At 39.1% G+C, this 22,334-nt stretch overlaps 2 pseudogenes; one reads left to right on the top strand and one right to left on the bottom strand.

Moving 5' to 3' along the window:
• Positions 1-5,194: 5,194 nt before the first annotated feature.
• Positions 5,195-5,679, bottom strand: LOC110286893 (large ribosomal subunit protein uL16-like; annotated as a pseudogene).
• Positions 5,680-5,854: 175 nt separating this feature from the next.
• LOC110286249 (disks large homolog 5-like) lies at positions 5,855-6,542 on the top strand (annotated as a pseudogene).
• Positions 6,543-22,334: the final 15,792 nt, after the last annotated feature.

The raw sequence follows: 22,334 nt of genomic DNA, 5'->3' as shown, positions 1-22,334 counted from the left end.
AGTTTTTTATCACAATTTCTCTGTAGTACAGCTTTAGGTCCGGCATGGTGATTGCACCAGAGGTTCTTTTATCGTTGAGATTTTTTGCTACCCTTGTTTTTTTTTTTTGTTATTCCAGATGAATTTGCAGATTGCCCTTTCTAATTCGTTGAAGAATTGAGTTGGAATTTTGATGGGGATTGCATTGAATCTGTAGATTGCTTTTGGCAAGATAGCCATTTTTACTATATTGATCCTGCAAATCCATGAGCATGGGAGATCTTTCCATCTTCTGAGATCTTCTTTGACTTCTTTCTTCAGAGACTTGAAGTTTTTATCATACAGATCTTTCACTTCCTTAGTTAGAGTCACACCAAGATATTTTATAATGTTTGTGACTATTGAGAAAGGTGTTGTTTCCCTAATTTCTTTATCAGTCTGTTAATCCTTTGTGTAGAGAAAGACCATTGACTGGTTTGAGTTAATTTTATATCCAGCTACTTCACTGAAGCTGTTTATCAGGTTTAGGAGTTCTCTGGTGGAATTTTTAGGGTCACATATATACTATCATATCATCTGCAAATAGTGAGATTTTTACTTCTTCCTTTCCAATTTGTGTCTATTTGATCTCCTTTTGTTGTCGAATTGCTGTGTCAAGGACTTAAGTATTATAATGAATAGGTAGGGAGAAAGTGGGCAGCCTTGTCTAGTCCCTGATTTTAGTGGGATTGTTTTCAGCTTCTCACCATATACTTTGATGGTGGCTACTGGTTTGCTGTAGATTGCTTTTATCATGTTTAGGTATGGGCCTTGAATTCCTGATCTGTCCAAGACTTTTATCATGAACGGGTGTTGGATTTAGTCAAATGCTTTCTCTGCATCTAACGAGATGATCATGTTGTTTTTGTCTTTGAGTTTGTTTATATAGTGGATTACGTTGATGGATTTCCATATATTAAACCATCCCTGCATTCCTGGAATGAAGCCTACTTGGTCAGAATGGATGATATTTTGATGTGTTCTTGGATTCAGTTAGTGAGAATTTTATTGAGTATTTTTGCATCGATATTCATATTAGAAATTGGTCTGAAGTTCTCTACCTTTCTTGGGTCCTTATGTGGTTTAGGTATCAGATTAATTGTGGATTTGTAGAATGAATTGGGTAGCGTACCTTCTGTTTCTATTTTGTGGAATAGTTTGATGAGTGTTGGAATTGTGTCTTCTTTGAATGTCTGATAGAACTCTGCACTAACCCCATCTGGTCTTGGGATGTTTTTGGTTGGGAGACTATTAATGACTGATTCTATTTCTTTAGGAGATATAGGACTGTTTAGGACATTAACCTGATCCTGATTTAACTTTGTTACCTGGTATCTGTCTAGAAATTTGTCCATTTCATCCAGGTTCTCCAGTTTTGTTGAGTATAGCCTTTTGTAGAAGGATCTGATGGTGATTTGGATTTCTTAAGGATCTGTTGATATGTCTCCCTTTTCATTTCTGATTTTGTTAATTAGGATGCTGTCTCTGTGCCTTTTAGTGAGTCTGGCTGAGGGTTTATCTATCTTGTTGATTTTCTCAAAGAACCAGCTCCTCTTTTGGTTGATTCTTTGAGTAGTTCTTGTTTCCACTTGTTTGATTTTGCCCCTGAATTTATTTCCTGCTGTCTACTCCTCTTGGGTGAAATTGTTTCCTTTATTTCTAGAGCTTTTAGATGTGTTGTCAAGCTGCTAGAGTGTGCTCTCTCTAGTTTCTTTTGGAGGCACTCCGAACTATGAGTTTTCTTCTTAAAAATGCTTTCATTGTGTCCCTAACTGTGGGTATGTTGTGGCTTCATTTTCATTAAACTCTAAAGTCTTTAATTTCTTTATTTCTTCCTTGACCAAGGTATCATCTAGTAGAGTGTTGTTCAGTTTCCACATGAATGTTGACTTTCTATTATTTATGTTGTTATTGAAGATCAGCCTTAGTCCATGGTGATCTGATAGGATGCATGGGACAATTTCAATATTTTTGTATCTGTTGAGGCCTGTTTTTTGACCAATTATATTGTCAATTTTGGAGAAGGGACCATGAGGTTCTGAGAGGAAGGTATATCCTTTTGTTTTAGGATAATATGTTCTGTAAATATCTATTAAATCGATTTGTTTCATAACTTCTGTTAGTTTCACAGTGTCCCTGTTTAGTTTCTGTTTCCAGGATCTGTCCATTTATGAAAGTGGGGTGTTGAAGTCTCCCACTATTATTGTGTGAGGTGCAATGTGTGCTTTGAGCTTTACTAAAGTTTCTTTAATGAATGTGGCTGCCCTTCCATTTTGAGCATAGATATTCAGAATTGAGAGTTCATTTTGGAAGATTTTACCTTGATGAGTATGAAGTGCCCCTCCTTGTCTTTTTTGATAACTTTGGGTTGGAAGTCGATTTTATTCATATTAAAATGGCTACTCCAGCTTGTTTCTTCAGACCATTTGCTTGGAAAATTGTTTTCCAGCCTTTCAATCTTTCAGTCTGTCCTTTTCCCTGAGATGGGTTTCCTGAAAGCAGCAAAATTTTGGGTCCTGTTTGTGTAGCCAGTCTGTTAGTCTATGTCTTTTTCTTGGGGAATTGAGTCCATTGATATTAAGAGATATTAAGGAAAAGTAATTGTTGCTTCCTATTATTTTTGTTGTTAGAGTTGGCATTCTGTTCTTGAAGCTGTCTTCTTTTAGGTTTGTTGATAGATTACTCTCTTGCTTTTTCTAGCGTGTAGTTTCTGTCCTTCTATTGGTTTTTTTTTCTGTTATTATCCTTTGAAGGGCTGGATTCATGGAAAGATATCATGTGAATTTGGTTTTATCATGGAATACTTTGGTTTCTCCATCTATGATAATTGAGAGTTTGGCTGGGTATAGTAGCCTGGGCTGGCATTTGTGTTATCTTAGTGTCTGTATAACATCTGTCCAGGATCTTCTGACTTTCATAGTCTCCGGTGAGAAGTCTGGAGTAATTCTAATAGGCCTGCCTTTATATGTAACTTGACCTTTTTCCCTTACTGCTTTTAATATTCTATCTTTAGTTAGTGCATTTGTTGTTTTGATTATTATGTGTCAGGAGGAATTTCTTTTCTGGTCCAGTCTATTTGGAGTTCTGTAGGCTTCTTTTATGTTCATGGGCATCTCTTTCTTTAGGTATGGAAATTTCTTCTATAATTTTGTTGAAGATATTTGCTGGCCCTTTAAGGTGAAAAATCTTCATTATCATCTACTCCTATTATCCGTAGGTTTGGTCTTCACATTGTGTCCTGGATTTCCTGGATGTTTTGAGTTAGGATTCTTTTTCATTTTGCATTTTCTTCAATTGTTGTGTCCATGTTCTCTATGGAATCTTCTGCACCTGAGATTCTCTCTTCCATCTCTTTTATTCTGTTGCTGATGCTTGTATCTATGGTTCCTGATTTCTTTCCTAGGGTTTCTATCTCCAGAGTTGTCTCCCTTTGCCTTTTCTTAATTGTTTCTACTTCCATTTTTAGATCTTGGATGTTTTTGTTCAATTCCATCACCTATTTGGTCGTGTTTTCCTGTAACTCTCTAAGGCATTTTTGTGTTTCCTATTTAAAGTCTTCTAGCTCTTTACCTGTGTTTTCCTGTATTTCCTTCTTAGAGTCTTCCATCATCATCATAAGGAGTGAACTTAGATCCATGTCTTGCTTTTCTGGTGTGATGGTGTATTCAGGACTTGTTATGGTGGGAGAGTTTGGTTCTGATGATGGCGAGTAACCTTGGTTTCTGTTGCTTCTGTTCTTACGCTTGCCTCCTGCCATCTGATTATCTCAAGTATTTGCTGTCCTCAATATATCTGATTGGAGCCTGTCGTTCCTATAATCCCAGTTGATTCAGGACTCCTCAGAGTCCAGATTTCTCTGTGATCCTTTGCTTGTGGGATCCTGTGAACTTGAGATTCCTGGTGTGTCAGAGTTCTTGGCAGTCAAGTTCCTCTGAGACCCTGAAATACTGGTGTAACCAAGCTCCTTTTATCCTGGGATCCTGTTGTCAAAGATCAAGGGCATGTTACAGTGCCTGGAAGTGGTGTCGCCTTTGAGGAGCATGGAGCTGTCTGGTCAGTGGTCCTAAGAACACATGGAGCATCCTCTAGGGACTGTGGGGGTGTCTGCACACAAGGTGAGCCAGTGCTCACACTGCCCAGAAGGGACTTGTCAATTATAGTCTTTTTGTGACCCAACTATGGAAGCAATACCTCATCCTGTTTGCTGAATTCTAATTTTCAAAAATACATAACATACTTATTTCCTATAGACATGAAAACACCAACATACTCACAGATAAGAGACGTCATGTGCTGACCTATAGAATACCTTGGCCCAACTCTCCTAACCCATCATCCACCACAAAAACAAAAAACAAAAAACAACCCAGTATTATGATAGCTAGGTCTCTGGTAATGATAATGGGACTTACAAGTTAGCTAAATTTCAACTTTTTTCTCTGTTTATTTTTGTTGTTGTTTGGTACATACTCTAATGACTATAAAATTACTATGTTCTTACATGTTTCCTAGAATAATAAATATGCAGAAAGTCCTTTAAAAAAGAAATATATATATATTTGTAGTCAGTAACAATGAAAATTTAAAAGAGTAAAAGAAAGGGTTTATAGGAGGATTTGGAAGAAAGAAATGGAAACAAAACTCAAAAATAAAAGAAAAATGATCATATGGTGAGCTGTGGCCAATAAGATAGCTCAGTGGGTAGAGTACTTCCTATTAAGCTTCAGGACCTGAGTTTCATTCCCTGGATCCACACAGTAAAAAAACCAACTCTTAGAAGTCCAGACAAGAGCTCCACGGTCACACAGTACCATGCCCATGTATATAGAGAATATAAATAATAAAATAAATAATAAAAATTCTAACAAATGTACCACAGTTTCTTTTTTTTTTTTTTTTTTTTTTTTAGCGAACTTGATGCGAGATTTATTACTGAACACGATTTGGTAGGGTATAGGAGAGAACTATTGAAGCAAGCCTTCAGGAATGCAGGGCTCTCCACTTGTCCAGAGGACCACGGTTGGGGATATATTTGACACCACAGCCATCAGGAATGAGCCGCTTCTCAGCAACCATGTCTTCAAATTCATCTGCATTAAACTTGGTGAAGCCCCACTTCTTTGAGATGTGGATCTTCTGGCGGCCAGGGAACTTGAACTTGGCTCTTCACAGAGCCTCAATCACATGTTCCTTATTCTGCAACTTGGTTCGGATGGACATGATGACCTGGCCAATGTGAACCCTGGCCACTGTGCCCTGGGGCTTCCCAAAGGCACCACGCATCCCTGTCTGGAGCCTGTCAGCCCCAGCACAGGACAACATTTTGTTGATACGGATGACATGGAAAGGGTGGAGCCTCACTCGGATATGAAAGCCATCCTTGCCACAACTCATTACCATGTATTTGTTGGCACAAATACGGGCAGCCTCCAGTGCTTCAGAAGAGAGTTGCTCATATTCATCTGACACCATATGGCCACAAAGTGGGAATTCATCAACTTTTGCTTTCTTCCGTCCCAAATCAAAGATTCGGATCTTAGCATCAGGGACACCACGGCAGAAACGAGACTTTGGGTATGGCTTGTTCTTACAATACCGGTAACACCGGGCGGGGCAGTGGCCCATGATGACAATAGGATCGTCGGTGGCACGCCAGAGAAAAAGAGAGACTAGTGATATTTGGACGTGTGGCCTTGTTGGAATAGGAGTATCACTCTGGGTGCAGGCTGTAATATCCTAGCTCTAACTCCCTGGAGGCTCTGATTCTGCTAGCAGCCTTCAGATTAAGATGCAGAACTCTCAGCTCCTCCTATACCATGCCTGCCTGGATGGTGACATGTTGCAGCCTTGATGATACTGGACTGAACCTCTGAAGATGGGCTCCCAGAAAGATAACACTCACTGTACCTGACTTAAGCGAGAAAGAGTTCAAAATGGAAATGGAGAGGCTGACCACGGAGCTGCACCTCATTACCCAGAAGAGAAATGAGCAGAGAGATCGCCTGATCACTTTCACAGAGAGATCCATGAACAATAGGCCCTTGGAGAAGATAAATCCATTCTATGAACAACTCTCATTAAAGAAGAGGCAGATCATGTCCTCTGTGAACAACTTAGAGTTGGAGATAATTGAGGCCCAAGAGAACATCCAGGAGCTCAGGAAGGAGATAAACTTCTATTCAAACCTACATAGTGGACTCGTGATGGAGAAGAATGTTACTAAGATGTCCGTCACACTGAAGCGGTAGAGTGATGACGTACAGATTGATTGGGCTCTCATTGAGAAATATTTGGTTGACTTGAACCTGAATGGTAAAGACGAACAGGAAATGACCAGCAACCATGAGACCCAACAACTTCAGGATTCAGAGACTCCAGCAAGAGCTGAAATGTTCACATTCCAGGAAGAGAGCTTCCTGCAGAATGAGTTTCCACCTCAGGAGCCCCCTGCTGAACTCCATCCTGAACATCCATAATCCACCTTGGATGAATCTTATTACACTCAGTACATTTCCCCTGTGTGAATAGGAGGAAGCCAGTGAGCCAGCTGATTCAGGGTGTTATTCCCTTTCCTGTTCTGGCAACACCTCTTGAGAGACCACTGAGGTGACTGCCCTGTCAACAGCAGTCCAACAGGAGATACAGGCTGTAGGACTGTACTACTTAATATGCAGTGAACAGGTGCTGATGTACAATAATTTTCAGTTAAGGTTTGGTTAAAGTTTTGCTCTTTATTGTTTTATTCTTTTTTTAGGTTTTGCTGAAGTTATATGTTTTTGTTTAGTTTTCATGGTTGGATTTTTCTTTTATCTCTTTTTAGTAATTGTACTTTTAAAGCTTGTTTATTAAACATTGTATTTCTTATAAATAAAAAGAGATTTAAAACTCTAAAAAAAATTACTATGTTCTTACATGTTTCCTAGAATAATAAATATGCAGAAAGTCCTTTAAAAAAGAAATATATATATATATATATATATACACATATTTGTAGTCAGTAACAATGAAAATTTAAAAGAGTAAAAGAAAGGGTTTATAGGAGGATTTGGAAGAAAGAAATGGAAACAAAACTCAAAAATAAAAGAAAAATGATCATATGGTGAGCTGTGGCCAGTAAGATAGCTCAGTGGGTAGAGTATTTCCTATTAAGCTTCAGGACCTGAGTTTCATTCCCTGGATCCACACAGTAAAAAAAACCAACTCTTAGAAGTCCAGACAAAAGCTCCACGGTCACACAGTACCATGCCCATGTATACAGAGAATATAAATAATAAAAATTCTAAAGTTGCATGCTACAACGAACTAAATTAAAATATAAAAATCACTTATTAAGGTTGCAAAATAAAATCTTGAGATTTTTAAATATCAGTTTCTTTCTTTTCCCTTCTTTTCTTTCCTCTTTTGATTCAGCGCATTGTAGGCTTATGCCACCAACCCCAGCTCTGATTTTAGTTTCATAAAGTTCTTCCAATCCTCTAGCTTGCACACACACACACGCACACATACACACCTTACTTATGCCTTAAGGAATTTTTTTGAGACATGAAAAAACCATTGTGGTGTTATTTTTTAATGGGAATTTTGTTCTTGATGTTTTAGGGGAGAATGTGTTCCAAAAATTGTACAAATGCTTTTCCAAGAGTTATTTCTGTCTGGATGATCAAAAAAAGTGTAGCAATGTCCAAATTTGCAGATAATGTATAATATTCTCCCTCAGGTTTTGAAACTCCTCAAAAGCCCCAGTCATCTCCTGTTTTGTCTTTATAGTAATAGAAGCTGAATGGGAGCTTGGGGGAAAATGAAGCCTGAGCCCCAACTGGAGGAACTCCATTGCTGTGGAAGGAGATTGCTAAATACTCAACTTTTTTCTCTCCCTACTGCAAATGTGTTTTTTTTTTTAACACCAAATGGACTGTTTTTCAGTTGGTCTTTCAGGAGAAAACCCATACTGCACATTATGAAACATTTGTGCCCCCCCCCCCCAAGGAGAGGTTGAAAGATCCAAATGACTCATTTATGAGACATAACAAGAAAAGGTCATTGTTAGTTAATTAGAGACAATGTGACCTTCCATGATGCAGATGTGTTCAATAGGCTAGTGGTTATTTCTGTAGTTAATATCTTCATGAAAAGAACTCTCAACATTTTTCTTGTTATCATAAAAAAAAATAATAATGTAGGCAGTGAAGTTCTGGCCCCATAGTTAAGTGTGCTTGATGTTCTTGCAGAGAACTTGGGTTTGGTTTTCAGAATCCACATTGGGTGACACACAGCCATCAATAACTCCAGTTCCAGGTATCCAACAACCTCCTCTGGCTTCCCTAGGTACCAGGCATACACATAAATAAAAATAAGTTTTTAAAAATTTAATGAGCTAACATGGAATATTGCTTGGGCTGAGCTGTATAAGATATGCAGCTGAAGGGCCTAAGAAAATGACTCAGCACTTATCAAAGGTTGCTGTTCTTCAAGAGGACCCAATTTCTATCCCTAGCACCCACATGATACCTCACAACCATCTGCAGTTCCAATCCCAGGGAATCTGGTGCCTTTTGCTGGCCCCAAGAACACATATGCACAGACATACATATAGGCAAAACACTTGTACACACACGAAAGAAATAAAAATAACAAAATATTTTGGAAAAAAAGTACTGAGGAAATTGCTAGTTAGCAGCATTCCCTTGTGGTCTCTACTTCAGTTCCTGCCTTGACTTATCTTGATGATGGACTGTAAACTATAAGCCAAATGAACCATTTTCTCTTCAAGTTGCTCTTGCTTATGGCCTTTATGACACATAAAGACAAATAAACTATGGAAGACAGATGGATAAATATACATACACAAGTACAAATGCACATATAAACACAGATACATATGAACATGTACCTGTACACATGAACACATGGCACATATGTAGATATCTGTACATACATGCACACACAGGTACAGATGCAGATGCAGACACATCATTCACACACAGGTACAAATGTACCTGCACCGAAGCACATATATAAACACACACACACAAACACACACTCACATAAAAAATGGCCCCTAAAACAATTATATGATATATGTCAGAGGATCACATATGGTTATTACATAAAATTAGGTGTACATATTAATTAAATTGACTTTAAGATATAATGAAATGAAAGCAATTATTTAAATTGGCAAAAGGTACTGACATGCTTGTCTCTGGGTTTGAGACGAAAAGAAAAGAAACCATCTCCTTTTCTATGGCATTCCAGCTGAACTTGTAGAGATGATCATCTGGAATGTTCCTGTGTAACTTTATCTAGCTTCTTTCATCCTCACAATCTTTTCTTCTTACTGGATGACAGCAGAAAAAATTACTTCACAAATTTAATTCTTTTTAAGAATTATAGCCATAATGAGCAAATACATTTGAGAATTCATGGTAAATTGGCAGGCTTCTTTCTACCCTGATTAGTAAATACAGCAAGTGTCAACTGTGTACTAGAGGCTTTTGTCAAGTGCTGGGCTTACACAATGCAACACTACAGAATCCCAGTCTCCAACTTCCTTATAGATTTTCTTGGAATCAAGACAACCTTGAGTTGCCTTGAAATTAAATGAACAAAAAAATGAAAACAAGTGAACAAAGAAAGAACTATTTCCTGAAAAACAGAGTAAAGAGTCTGTGTGTAGAATGTCTCCATGGAGGAGTACTACTTACTGGCTGCTTCTCAGGCTCACCTTCAGCTACCATTTGTTCTTATTTACTTATTTATTTATTTCACTCCATATTTTATTCCCCCCGCCAGTCCACCCTCCGACTGCTCCACATCCTATACCGTCTCCTCACCCCCACCCCCGTCTTCATGTGGATGTCCCCACCCACTACCCTACCTGACCTCTAAACTCCCTGGGGCCTCCAGTCTCTTGAGGGTTAGGTGCATCATCTCTGAATGAACACAGACCCAGAAGTCTTCTACTGTATGTATGTTGGGGGCCTCATATCAGCTGGTGTATGCTGCCTGTTTGGTGGTCCAGTGTTTGAGAGATCTTGAGGATCCAGATTAATTGAGACTGTTGTTCTTACTACAGGGTCACCCTCCACCTCAGCTTCTTCTTGTCTTTCCCTAATTCAACCACAGGGGTCAGTAGCTTCTGTCCACTGGTTGGGTGCAAATATCTGTATCTGACTCTTTCAGCTACTTGTTGGGACTTCTGGAGTTTGGACATACTAGGACCCTTTTTGTGAGCTTTCCATAGCCTCAGTAATAGTGTCAGGCCTTGGGACCTCCCCTTGAGCTGGATCCCACTTTGGGCCTGTTGCTGGACTTTCTTTTCCTCTGGCTCTTCTCCATTTCCATCCCTGTAATTCTTTCAGACAGGAACAATTATGGGTCAGAGTTGTGACTGAGGGATGGTCCCCCTCCTTCATTTGATGTCCTGTCTTCCTGCAGGAGGCTCATTTCAACTCAAGTTCCTCCCTTTGAGTCCTGAGAGTCTCTCATCTCCCAGGACTCCAGTGCATTCTGGAGGGTCCCTCAACCTCTTATTTCCTGAAGTTGCCTGTTTCCATTCTTTCTGATGGCCCTCTGGGCTTCAATCCTTTTCCCTCACCCAATACCAGATCAGGTAGCCCCCCCCCAAATCCCTCTGGCACCCTGTCCACTTTCCCTCCCAGGTCCCTCCCTCCCCACTTGTGATTGTTTTCTTCTCCTTCCTAAGTGGAACTAAGCATTCTCAGTTGGGCAATTCAGCTTGTTGACCTTTTTGAATTCTGTGGACTGTATCTTATATATTCTGTCCTTTTTCTTTTGGTTTGGCTAACACCCACTTATTAGTGAATACATATCATGAATGTCCTTTTGAGTCCAAATTACCTCACTCAGGATGATATTTTCTAGTTCCATCCATTTGCCTTTTTTACATAGGCAAGATGCAGGTACTTAGGGATGATACTGCCCACTGTGGGCTGGGCCCTATCACATCAATTAGCAGTCAAATAATGTCTCAAAGACAGGCCTACATGTCCATAGAGTAGGCAAAATTTTTCAATTCTTCTTCTCATGTATATCAAGCTGACAACTAAGATTAACATCTCTCTCTTTCCCCCCCCTCTCTCTCTCTCTCTCTGTGTGTGTGTGTGTGTGTGTGTATGTGTGTGTGTGTGTGTGTGTGTGTGTGTGTGTGTGTGTGTGTGTGTGTGTTTTACTGGTTTTTCTTCTACCATCCATCAAGGTTGTTCCTCTTCCCCATTCTGTTTCCACAGACTGACCACCCAGATAAATAATTCATGTGAACAAACAAAAATGCACATGTCCATATTTTAACAACATATTTGATCATCAATGAACACACAGAATTGTTTTCCTTCTTCATAAAAGAGGAACATTTTAAACCTGTTTCTACTTTGTCTTTCACTTTCAACAAAACACCATATAAGTTTCTGTACCTTTACTGACAAACTCAAATAGTTGGTTTGAATGTCTGTATGCCATACCATATCACTGACACCCTTGAATTTATGCAACAACACCTATATTGAAAGGTATTTACTTTGTTTGCACCTTCATATTAGCATTCACATGCTCAGTATGTATTAGGAGCATTATTACCTACTGTGATTTGTTTCAGAAGGTGAGAGGATTAGCTCAGAGTGTGTATGTTTACCATTCTAATACTCACCAACATATTAGTATTCTAATATCTGTCTCATATACAATAATACATTATCCTCAAATTACCCTATTTATTTTTTGTGTATATGCATAGCTTTTTATTATTTGTGCAAGGAGGTATGGCACATACCCTGCACATGTGGGAAGAGTGTCTGCACCCCCATGCCTATAGAAGCTAGAGGAGGACATCAGGTGTCTTCCTGTATCAGTCTTCAGCTCATTCCATTGGGACAATGACTTTTACTAAGCCTAGAGCTATTCTGACAGCCAGCAAGCTCCAGCAATCATCCTGTCTTTGTACAGCAGTCAAAGCTGCCACAGTGCTGAGACTACAGGCATGCACAGACACAGCCAACTTTATACACTGATTCAAGTCATTTGAACTCAGGTTCTCGGGATCATACAGCATGTGTTCCTACCCACTAAGCCATCTCTCCTTCTCAACTTTGTCTCCTTTAATTAACATCCCATGTCCTCCCTCCCTTCCCTCTAGGAACCAGTAGGTAATAGGTGCCCTTACCATGAGCAAAAGTAACTCAGTTTTCTAATGGACATGCCAAGTTCACGGGCTACAGTAATTATTCAACCAAGTGTAACTGAATATTATATTGTACATCCTAGATGTGTACAATTTTTAAATATTGGGGGATTTATAAAAATTTATATTTCATTTAAAATATATGCAAATACCCCACTACAAATGAAGTACAGAACTCTACAGAGCTCTCAAAAATTGAAATGCAAATGGCTGAGAAACTCTTCAAAGAAAATTTCAACACTCTTTGCCATGAGGAAAATGCAAATTAAACTACTTTGAGACTTTATCTTACCCCAGCCAGAAGGGCAAAGACCAATAAAACAAATGACAGCACATGCTGGCAACGATATGGTATATTGGGAACACTTAGTGCTGAGCGGACTGAAAACTTGTATTGCCCTATGGAAATCAGGGTGGAGGTTCATCCTGAACCTGGGAATGTATCTACCTTAATATCCAGCTATACTACTCTTGGGTATTTAGTCAAAGGACTCTATATCCTACCACTTAGAAACTGGCACAATCACATTCATTTGTCTGGTATTCATAATTGTCATGGATTTGGAACAGCCTAGATGTCATCAAGTGATGCATAGATATTGAAAGTGTGGAACATTATGCAACTGTTCAAAGTGAAATCATGAAATTCACAGGTAAGGAATGGGCTGAACAGTCATCATGAGTGAGGTAACCCAGACACAAATGAAAAATATTTTATGTATTTTCTTATATGTGTATATTAGCTCTTAACCCTTCAATGGGCATGCTATAATCTGTAGAACTATAGACGCTGGGTATAGACTAAAGGAATTATTAGAAGGAAGGTTCTGCCAAGAGAGGGTAAATAGAATATAGCATTATGTAAAGACAGAAAAGAAACTAGAATAGGAGGATCAAACAGGGAAAGGGAGGAAATAAGGTTGTAAATGAAGGAATATGAGGGACCACGAAAATTAAGGAGCATTTGACAAACTTATATGGAAACCTACTACAGTAGAAACTTCTTAAAATATGTACATATATGAAATAATTCTATTATTCTGCTAAAGGAATACAGCAATAAAATAGCTCATAATGACATATTGCTAATCCTATAAGATCAATGTTTTTTCTTCCACTCTGATCAGAGAAAATTTTTGTTGCAATAGATGGGAATTAACACAAAACCCACAATTGGACAATGTATGAGAGTGAGAGACTTGGAAGCTCTCAATCCTAAATTGGATGTCTTTATCAACCTCTCTCCTCAATCCCCTCCTTTCAAGGTTCGAGGATCTAAGAAGAGGAAGAGAAAAGATTGTAAGAGCCAATGGTAATAGATAACTCCAAGAAAACATTGTCTTCCATACACGGCAAGACTGATGCATATATGAACTCAACCAGATGGGATCCCAGCACTGAGATGGGGAAGTGGTCACATAGTTCCACTCCTATCCAATAATCTATCCACAATTGTTATATGCTGACAAAGGAAACGTCTGTCTTCTCCAATGGCATGAAACTGAGGATAACAGCTACTCCCCATGCCCAGATATACTTGGCAAACATAAAGTGAACTCCATGATTGAGGTTTTTGCAGGGATGTCCCTTTGTTTCACTTGACCATTTTTTTTCTCTTATTGGTTATTTTGGTCAGTTTTGTTTGGGTGAGAGTTTGTGTTATTTCAGAGAGAGAAAGAACATGAAGTTAGGTATCAAGAAACATGAAGTTAGGGAGGTATCAAGAATCTGAGAGGAATTGGGGGAGGAGAAAACATGATTAAAATATGTCATATGAAAAAGTTAAAGAAAAATATAAGAAGCTGGGTACATTGCTACTTTGACATTATTTGTAATCTTTATGCTTCCGGATTCCCTGTAAGATGAGCAATATTCACCCACAGATTGTTACCCTTTTAGGAGAAAGCAGAAAGGAGAAGTTCGGTGCAGTCAGAAGACCATAAATATGGAACATAGAAGGCTAGTTGGGGGAGTCACATTCTGCTGTTCTTATCTGTGTGCCTGAACGTGTTCTTTACTATTCTAACCAATCCCTATTTCATTTACTTAAAAAATAAATACAGACAAATGTGCACATCTTCAGATCCAGAGGCTGCAAAACAATATTAATTTATCTAGTCAAATTATAAAGGAAGCTGAAAATCTAGAAAGGACACTGTACTGGCTGGTTTTGTGTCAATTTGACACAAGCTGGAATTATCACAGAGAAAGGAGCTTTGGGTGAGGAAATGCCTCCATAAGATCCAGCTGTAAGGCATTTTCTCAATTAGTGATCAATGTGGGAGGGCCCATTGTTGGCTCTGCCATCCCTGGGCTGGTAGTCTTGGGTTCTATAAGAAAGCAAGCTGAGCCAGCCAGGGGAAGGAAGCCAGTAAGTAACATCCCTCCATGGCCTCTGCATCAGCTCTTGCTTTCTGGCCAGCTTGAGTCTATCCTGACTTCCTTTGGTGACCAACAGCAATGTGAAAAGTGTAAGCTGAATAAACCCTTTCCTCCTCAACTTGCTTCTTGGCTATGATGTTTGTGCAGGAATAGAAACCCTGACTAAGACAGACACCAAAAAACATTTTTTCGCTGATGGTATTTGGTCATTTTGGTAAATTTAGTTGATGGCTCATGGCAGGGTACAGGAAGGAAGTGGCCAGACTCAGAGTTCTTCCAAGGTGGAAAAATCTAATAAAAGACCTTTCTACCTAGATACTATAAGGAATAACAAGGAACACTGTCAGGGTAAGTTTCAGGCAAAACAAACCCATGTGCTATAAAGGAACTACTGCAACACTTTCAGATGCATTTACAAATCATTACAGGGGCTGGAGGCCAGACTCAATAGGTAAGAGAGCTTCTACACAAGCATAAGGGCCCAAGTTTGAGTCCTAAAAATAGCAGGACATCTATAATCCAAACACTGTAGGAGGTGGATGCAGGGTTACTGGCTGTAAGTCTAGCCCCCCCCCCCAAAAAAAGAGTGAGCTTCAGGCTCAGTTAGAGAGCTTTTTTCAAGGGAACGAGGTGGAGAGTGGCATCAAGCAGGATACCTAATAACTTTCTATGGTTTTCTCACACACACACACACACACACACGTACACACACATGTACATACATAAACATAGACCATATACAAATATACTATACTTATACACAAAGTTTAAGAAAGCAAAAATAATGAAAGAATATATATTGAGAAGTTGTAATATAAAGTGTTACACAAATGTATTTATACTCCAAATTCAAAGCATTTGGGAATCCTAAAATATGTTCAACTATCAATTTAGCTCAAAAGCGATGCATCTAAAATTACCTGTGCAGAGGAGCTGAGCTGTCTGTTTCATTTTCTATCCACAGAAACACTCTCAAACTTTGGTAAAAAGACAATAAAAATGAATTCCTAAAAAAATTATATGGAAAAAAAGGACAGACATTGCACATTGGTGCTATGGCAAAGCCAATTTACTACTAAATTTTTCAAATGTCACTCTCAATTTCCATACTTATTACAGAAAGGCTATACGCATTTTGTGCAGTAATACCATCTGGTGTCTGGCAGAGCAAGGCTCGTTCCTCTCTGTGGAATGCACACCCCCTCAAGCCTTAGAGAGACTCAAAATACTTTTCCCAGAAAAAGCATATTTCACCAGCAAAAGCAAATCAGTAAGCATACAAGGAAATCAGTAAGAGACAGAAACACCAGACGTGCAAAACTTTCACGAATTGAAATTAACAGACTGAATGTAAAACAAACTTATGTTCAAACTCATAAAATGTAATAATGTACTATAAAAATTAACCTACTAGAGTAGGAATGAATCAGAAATAGGTGGAAAATAAAATAATTGGAAAGTTAAATTCAGTAGGTGAGTCTATTTAATAACAGATTATAAAAAAAAGCTGAAGAGAGAATTAGTTAACATGAAAGTAGGGCTTACGTTGCTTGCCATGAATCACAGCATCAAAGAAATAGAGTAATGGACTCTGGGACAAGGAAGGCCACAGAGGTAGAGAGGTTGACTAGGGAACGGACAAAGGCTCAGCCAGTAACATAGTGCTCTTGCCAAAATAATGGGAAGACCTAAGTTCAGATCCTCAGCACCTATATAAAAAGCTAGGTACAGTAACACCTGTCTGTAACCTCTGAGCTGAGTAAGCAGAGATTGGAGCATAATTTGGACTCACCGACCAGCCAATCTAGCCAAATTCATGAGATCTAGATTTAGAGAGAGAAACTCATTTTCAAAAAATAAGGTGGAAACTGAAAACAACTCAACATCCACTGCTGACCACCATGTGCATATATATGCATACCAGTGCACAAATGTGCACACTGGCATATGTGTGCATATATGTATGCACACATGTATGCATACTTGTGCATACACATGCACACTCGCACACATGCATGTACACACATAAACACACACACACACACACACACAGGCAAAGTCAACTATATTGACTAACTGGATTTTTCATAGTCCTCAAAGAAGTGAGAAAGAGAATTTAGCAGGAGAAATATATTTGAAAAGAGGAGCTTTATGTTCAGAACATGTGAAAGACAATGATCTTACAAATTCAAGGGTTCAAAGGAATCCTTGGGAAAATTACTACCTAATAATGCACACTGTGAGTCATAGTGAAATTTGAAAGATTTTTTAAAAAGAGAAACAATTGGAAAGGCTTTGAAGAAATGGTGGCTTAGCTGCTGATTTAGAATGGAAAAAGCAGAAGGGAGGCAAAGGGAACATGATCCTGCCATCAGTCACATAAACAAGCTGAGAAGTATAGCCTCCTTCAGTTATGCCTGGAGATTCTGCAAGTGAATGCTTTGATTGCAGACTGCAAGGCACAGAGTCAGAAGACATAGATGAGCTAACCCAGACCTACAAAAATGAGGAGATAACAAATATAAGTTTAACAAATGTTTATCATTTTAAACTAAGTGAATTGTGTTTTATATTGCTAGGTTTGGGAATAATTTGCTATGCAGAAATACAGAAACAATACACTTTGCCTTTATCTGTCTATCTGTTATCCAACACAGTCACTATTTAGCAATCTAAATGTATATCACCACTCAGGGGAGAAAATGGCATAGGCACTCTATATTGAATAGTTTTATGTCAACTTATCACAAACTAAAGTTACCTGAGAAGATGGAAGAATAATTTAAAATGACTCCACAAGATTGGCTGTAGGCAATCCTGCAGAGCATTTTCTTGGTAGTGGTCAATGGCAGATGGACCAAACCATTATGGGTGGTGCAATCGCTGAGCTGTTGGTCATGCATCCTATAGGGAAGCAGACTGAACAAGCCATGAAGAACAAGCCAGTAAGCAGCATCACTCCACAGGCTCTGTACCAGCTTCTGCCTCCAGGTTCCTGCCTTGTCTGAGTTCCTGTACTGACTCCCTTGAATAATGAACAATGATATAAAAGTATAAGCCAAATAAACCCTTTCTCCACAACTTGCTTTTCATCATTGTGTTTCATCACAATAGCAACCCATTTCATTCTATTCAATAGTAACACCTTCCATACTAAAACCAACTATTCACAGAGATGGGTTAATACACAATGTATTGGTCTGTAGTGGCTGCTGTAGAACAGGTACCATACATTGGTTGTTTCTCATGTCACTATTCTGGAGACTAGACTTGGTCCCTTCTTTTTTTCTTTTGGTCTTCTTTCAGTCTTGTCTCAGTCTTTCCAGTCTTTTCTGGGCATAGGAATCTAGAGCCCTGCCCATGGTAGGCCAGTATTCTTAACACTGAGATAAATCCTCAAACCTTAGAGCTAGTCAGTCTACAGGTCTACATGCAAAAGTTCTAGCTCTAACCTCAAAATCTCCCATGTATTCTATGAGACTCTATACACTCTCTGCATATCTCTCTTTCTCTCTCTCTCTCTAAAGATCCACACAAATGACTTCATTTAACTTGATTATCTCTGGAAAAACTACTTCCAATAAAGTGGAGTTGGGACATTGACATACACACTGGAGGAAAGACAATTTAACCCACGGTGCAACATAATGGACAGGATGTGAGGGTATGAAGTAGATCCTTGTGATAGACAAGCATAAACTTATTCCTTGGAATCACACTCTCATTCCAGCCTTGAAGAAGCTTTGCATATTATTTTACTTGATTCAAAGTGAGCTTGAAACCTCCACAGTCATGTCATTTGCTTGCAACTGTGGGGTCTGTCATGGTCTGCAGGGCCTCTTTAGCTCTGGTTTTGCTCTTTTATTAACTGTTCCTAACAGTATAATGAAAACCACCATACAGGATATATCTCAGTGTGGCAGAGGATACAGCCATCTCTGTGTGGCCCCTTGAAAAGTTCAACTACACATGGTTTATGGATGAACTTTTTAGTGCAGGCTCATAAATCCCATGTAAGCTCATTAAAATCCCAAATGGAAGTCATATCTCAGTTGTCCCAGAGCCCAGATTCCCACTGAATCACTCCATAATGAAATATGAACATAATAAAGTTGTATGAGAGGTCACAGTCTAGAATATACTTCCAAAAGTCATCAACAACCACCATTACCTTTTTCACAACAGCTGGCAGTTCCTAGAAACAAAGCAAGAGGCACAAGTGAAAACATACAATGTCCCTGCTGAATGCAGCCTCACACAGAGCACTACCATAGCATAAGCAGCTTCTTACAGTCATTCAGGAATCCTGGTAAGGTCAGAAGACAACTCAGTTAATCAAGTACTTGCCTTTCACATACAAAGACATGAGTTCCATCCCCAGCACCAACATTTTAAAATGCCAGACATGTCAATGCACACTTGTAATCCCAGTGTGCACATCACTAAGTAGAGAAAGGAAGGTCTCTTAGACTTTGCTAGCTAGCTAGACTGACTACTTGAAGACCTCCAGAATTAGGAATGAGGTACTCTATCTTAAAAAGCAAGGTGGATGGTGCCTGAGAAACCACACTTAATGTTGGCTTCTGTCCTCCATATATATGTACACACAGGTATACACACACACTCAAACACAAAAATATGCACAGAAAGAAAGAAAACCTGCCAAAGTTTGAGAAACAACTTCATTTTATTTATGCACAGCAGAACAGCTATTTCACTGACACTGATCAGGTATGTACTTATGGGTGCCCCTCACCTCAGTCTATCCTGATGTCCCTAAAGCAAAATCTTTAAAATAAACACTGAAGGCAGGGACATACCTTGTGCCAGAACTGCTTGCTTTGCATGCATAAGATAATGGCTTTGGTGGCTAGCACTGCTACAAAGGAGAACAATTAAACAACCAAGACTGAGTTAAGCTTTCCTCCAGGAAAGCTGGGTAAGCAGGCAGCAATGGAGCAGTGCTGCAGATAGCTTTGCTCCTGAAAAGTGTTTGCGTAGAGGCATTCAAATCTCCACTCAGCTGGGCTTTGTGGAGTGAAGCAAAATAGCTCACTCAGTTCATATCTCAGAAAGTACCAGAGACAGGATGAGAGGAAATAGATGGAACCAATGTGTATAACAACATAGTCTGCTAAGTTCAGTTAAGAAGAATTACAGCATTGTCTGGAGGCTATTAAGGATCTATACAGTGGACTCAGAAAGTAAGAAAACATTGGTATTATTTCAAGCAGGGCAACATATTGAAGTGTTCAAAGTGGAATGTATTTCACAGTAATAAAAGTTGTATTTAAGTGAAAGGTGTAAAATAGAACCTGCCAAACTCCAGTGAAGAAGAAGAAAAAAAAAGAAGAGGAGAGAAGACAAAAGGAGAGAGGAATATGTGAAGATGAAGAGACAGGGAAGGAAGGAAATAGAGCCTAGAGATGAGACGACAAGGGAGAGAAGAAGGGGAGGGGGAGGTAGAGAAGAGAGATGATAAACAGAAAAATGATTAGGTAGCTAATAGATGGTAGATAGATAGAAAGATAGATAGATAGATAGATAGATAGATAGATAGATAGATAGATAGATAGATGATAGATAGATAGTAGATAGATGAAAGTTATATAGATGATAGCTGTATAGATATATTAGATGGATAGACAGATTATGAATAAATAGATTACATATATATATATGTATATATATGGGTGAGTGGGTGAATGGATGGATAGATAGGAAGATAGATAGATAGATAGATAGATAGATAGATAGATAGATAGATAGATAGATAGATAGATAGATAGGAAGATAGATAGATAGATAGATAGATAGATAGATAGATAGATAGATAGATAGATAGATAGATGATAGATAGATAGATAGATAGATAGATAGATAGATAGATAGATAGATAGATAGATAGATGCTCGGGAATATGTCTTACTTACAAAACCAACACTCTTCTGCTTATCCCTAAGTGGGACATGGGTATCACATGTACTCTCTGAAATACCCAGGGATCATTGTAGAAGAGAAAGCAAAAAAATTGTAAGAATCAGAGTCCAGGAAAGACTACTTAAAACCACTGTTTTCAGACATGACAGGGTTGTTGCACACGGGCTCACAACAACTATGTTTACTTGTAATCCAAGCACTTTTGGAGGCAGAGACAAGTCAATCAATTCTTTGGCTCTCTGGATGGCCAGACTAGTATATTCAGCAAGTTCCTGGCCAGTCAGAGACCCTGCCTCCAAATAAGATAGGGGCTAAAGATATGGTTCAGCTAGTAGAGTGCTTTTCAAGCATGCACAAAACATTGCTCCACATCCAGCATCATATAAACTAGACATGGCACATAGTACATACTAGTAATTCAAGTACTCATGAGATAGAGGCAGGAGAATCAGAAGTTCAAGGTCACTTTCTACTGGACCATGAGTTTAGGTCAGCCAGGCTGGGCCTCAAAAGGCCCTGTATCAGAGATAGCGAGAGAGAGCAAGAAAGAGAGAGAAAGAGAGAGAAAGAGAGAGAGAGAGAGAGAGAGAGAGAGAGAGAGAGAGAGAGCAAGAGAGCGAGTGAGAGAGAAACAGCTTATGAGAAACCATATGTGAGATTGTCTTCTGGCCTCCACACACACATGCACATGCACTTCATATACAAATGCACTCATGAGATGTCTCAAACACTGGACCACCAAACAGGCAGCATACACCAACTGATATGAGGCCCCCAACACACATACAGCAGAGGACTGCTGGGTCTGTGTTCAATCAGAGATGATACATCTAACCCTCAAGAGACTGGAGGCCCCATGGAGTTTAGAGGTCAGGTGGGGTGGGGTGGGGCAGGACTTGTGGAGACAGGTGGTGGGGTGGAGGTATAGGATGCGGAACAGCTGGAAGGTAGATGGGGGGAATAAAATCTGGAGTATAAATAAATGAATAAACAAATTTTGAAAATGCACTAAATAAATAAATAAATAAATAAAACTCTAAACATACACAGGGTCCCATTAGATGATTAAAAGTAATTAAAAGCTTCCAATTTTGGAAGCTGTGGAAATCTGTATAGATGCTCCAAGTAAGAAAGAAAGAAAGAAAGAAAGAAAGAAAGAAAGAAAGAAAGAAAGAAAGAAAGAAAGAAAGAAAGAAAGAAAGAAATTTAGAACTCCCACATGATGAAGCAGTACCACACCTAGGTGTACAACTTGAAAACTTTAAGTCAGCACACCATGGAGCCAGCTGCACACCCATGTTGACAGCTGCTTTGCTCTTAGTAATAGCCAAGACATGGACTCAGCCCAGGTACCCAACAGTGGTCAAATGAATACATACAGCAGAGTTTTATTTAAGCATAAAGAACTAAATCATATAAATTTCAGGAAAGTAGCTAGAACTAGAGAATATCATGTTGAGGGGCAAAAGGCAGATTCAAACAGACAAGTACCATACAGTTCTTTCATCTGTGGAATACAGAAAGAAAAAGACATGAAATTACAAGAGGGTTTGAAGAGCGAAGGACAAGGACCATGAGGATGGGGAAAGAGATATCCATGGGAACAGGGCTTAGTGGGGGTGATTGGATGAAAGCACTTGCTGTGGAATAATGAGGACTAGGGTTCAAATCCCCAGCAGCCACATAAAAGCCAGCAGTGGCTAACGTGGGCCTTTAATCCAAGCAGAAACAGAAGGGATCACTTGGGGCTTCCGGGCTGCTGTTTAATGAAAGACTGTCTGAAAGAAACGAGGCAAAA

The sequence above is a fragment of the Mus caroli genome, unplaced genomic scaffold (genome assembly GCF_978045245.1).
Source record: "Mus caroli unplaced genomic scaffold, Mus_caroli_1 scaffold_5, whole genome shotgun sequence".
NCBI lineage: Eukaryota > Metazoa > Chordata > Mammalia > Rodentia > Muridae > Mus > Mus caroli.
The sequence above is the reverse complement of the archived record's forward strand: the minus strand, read 5'-3'. Positions and strand labels throughout refer to the sequence as shown.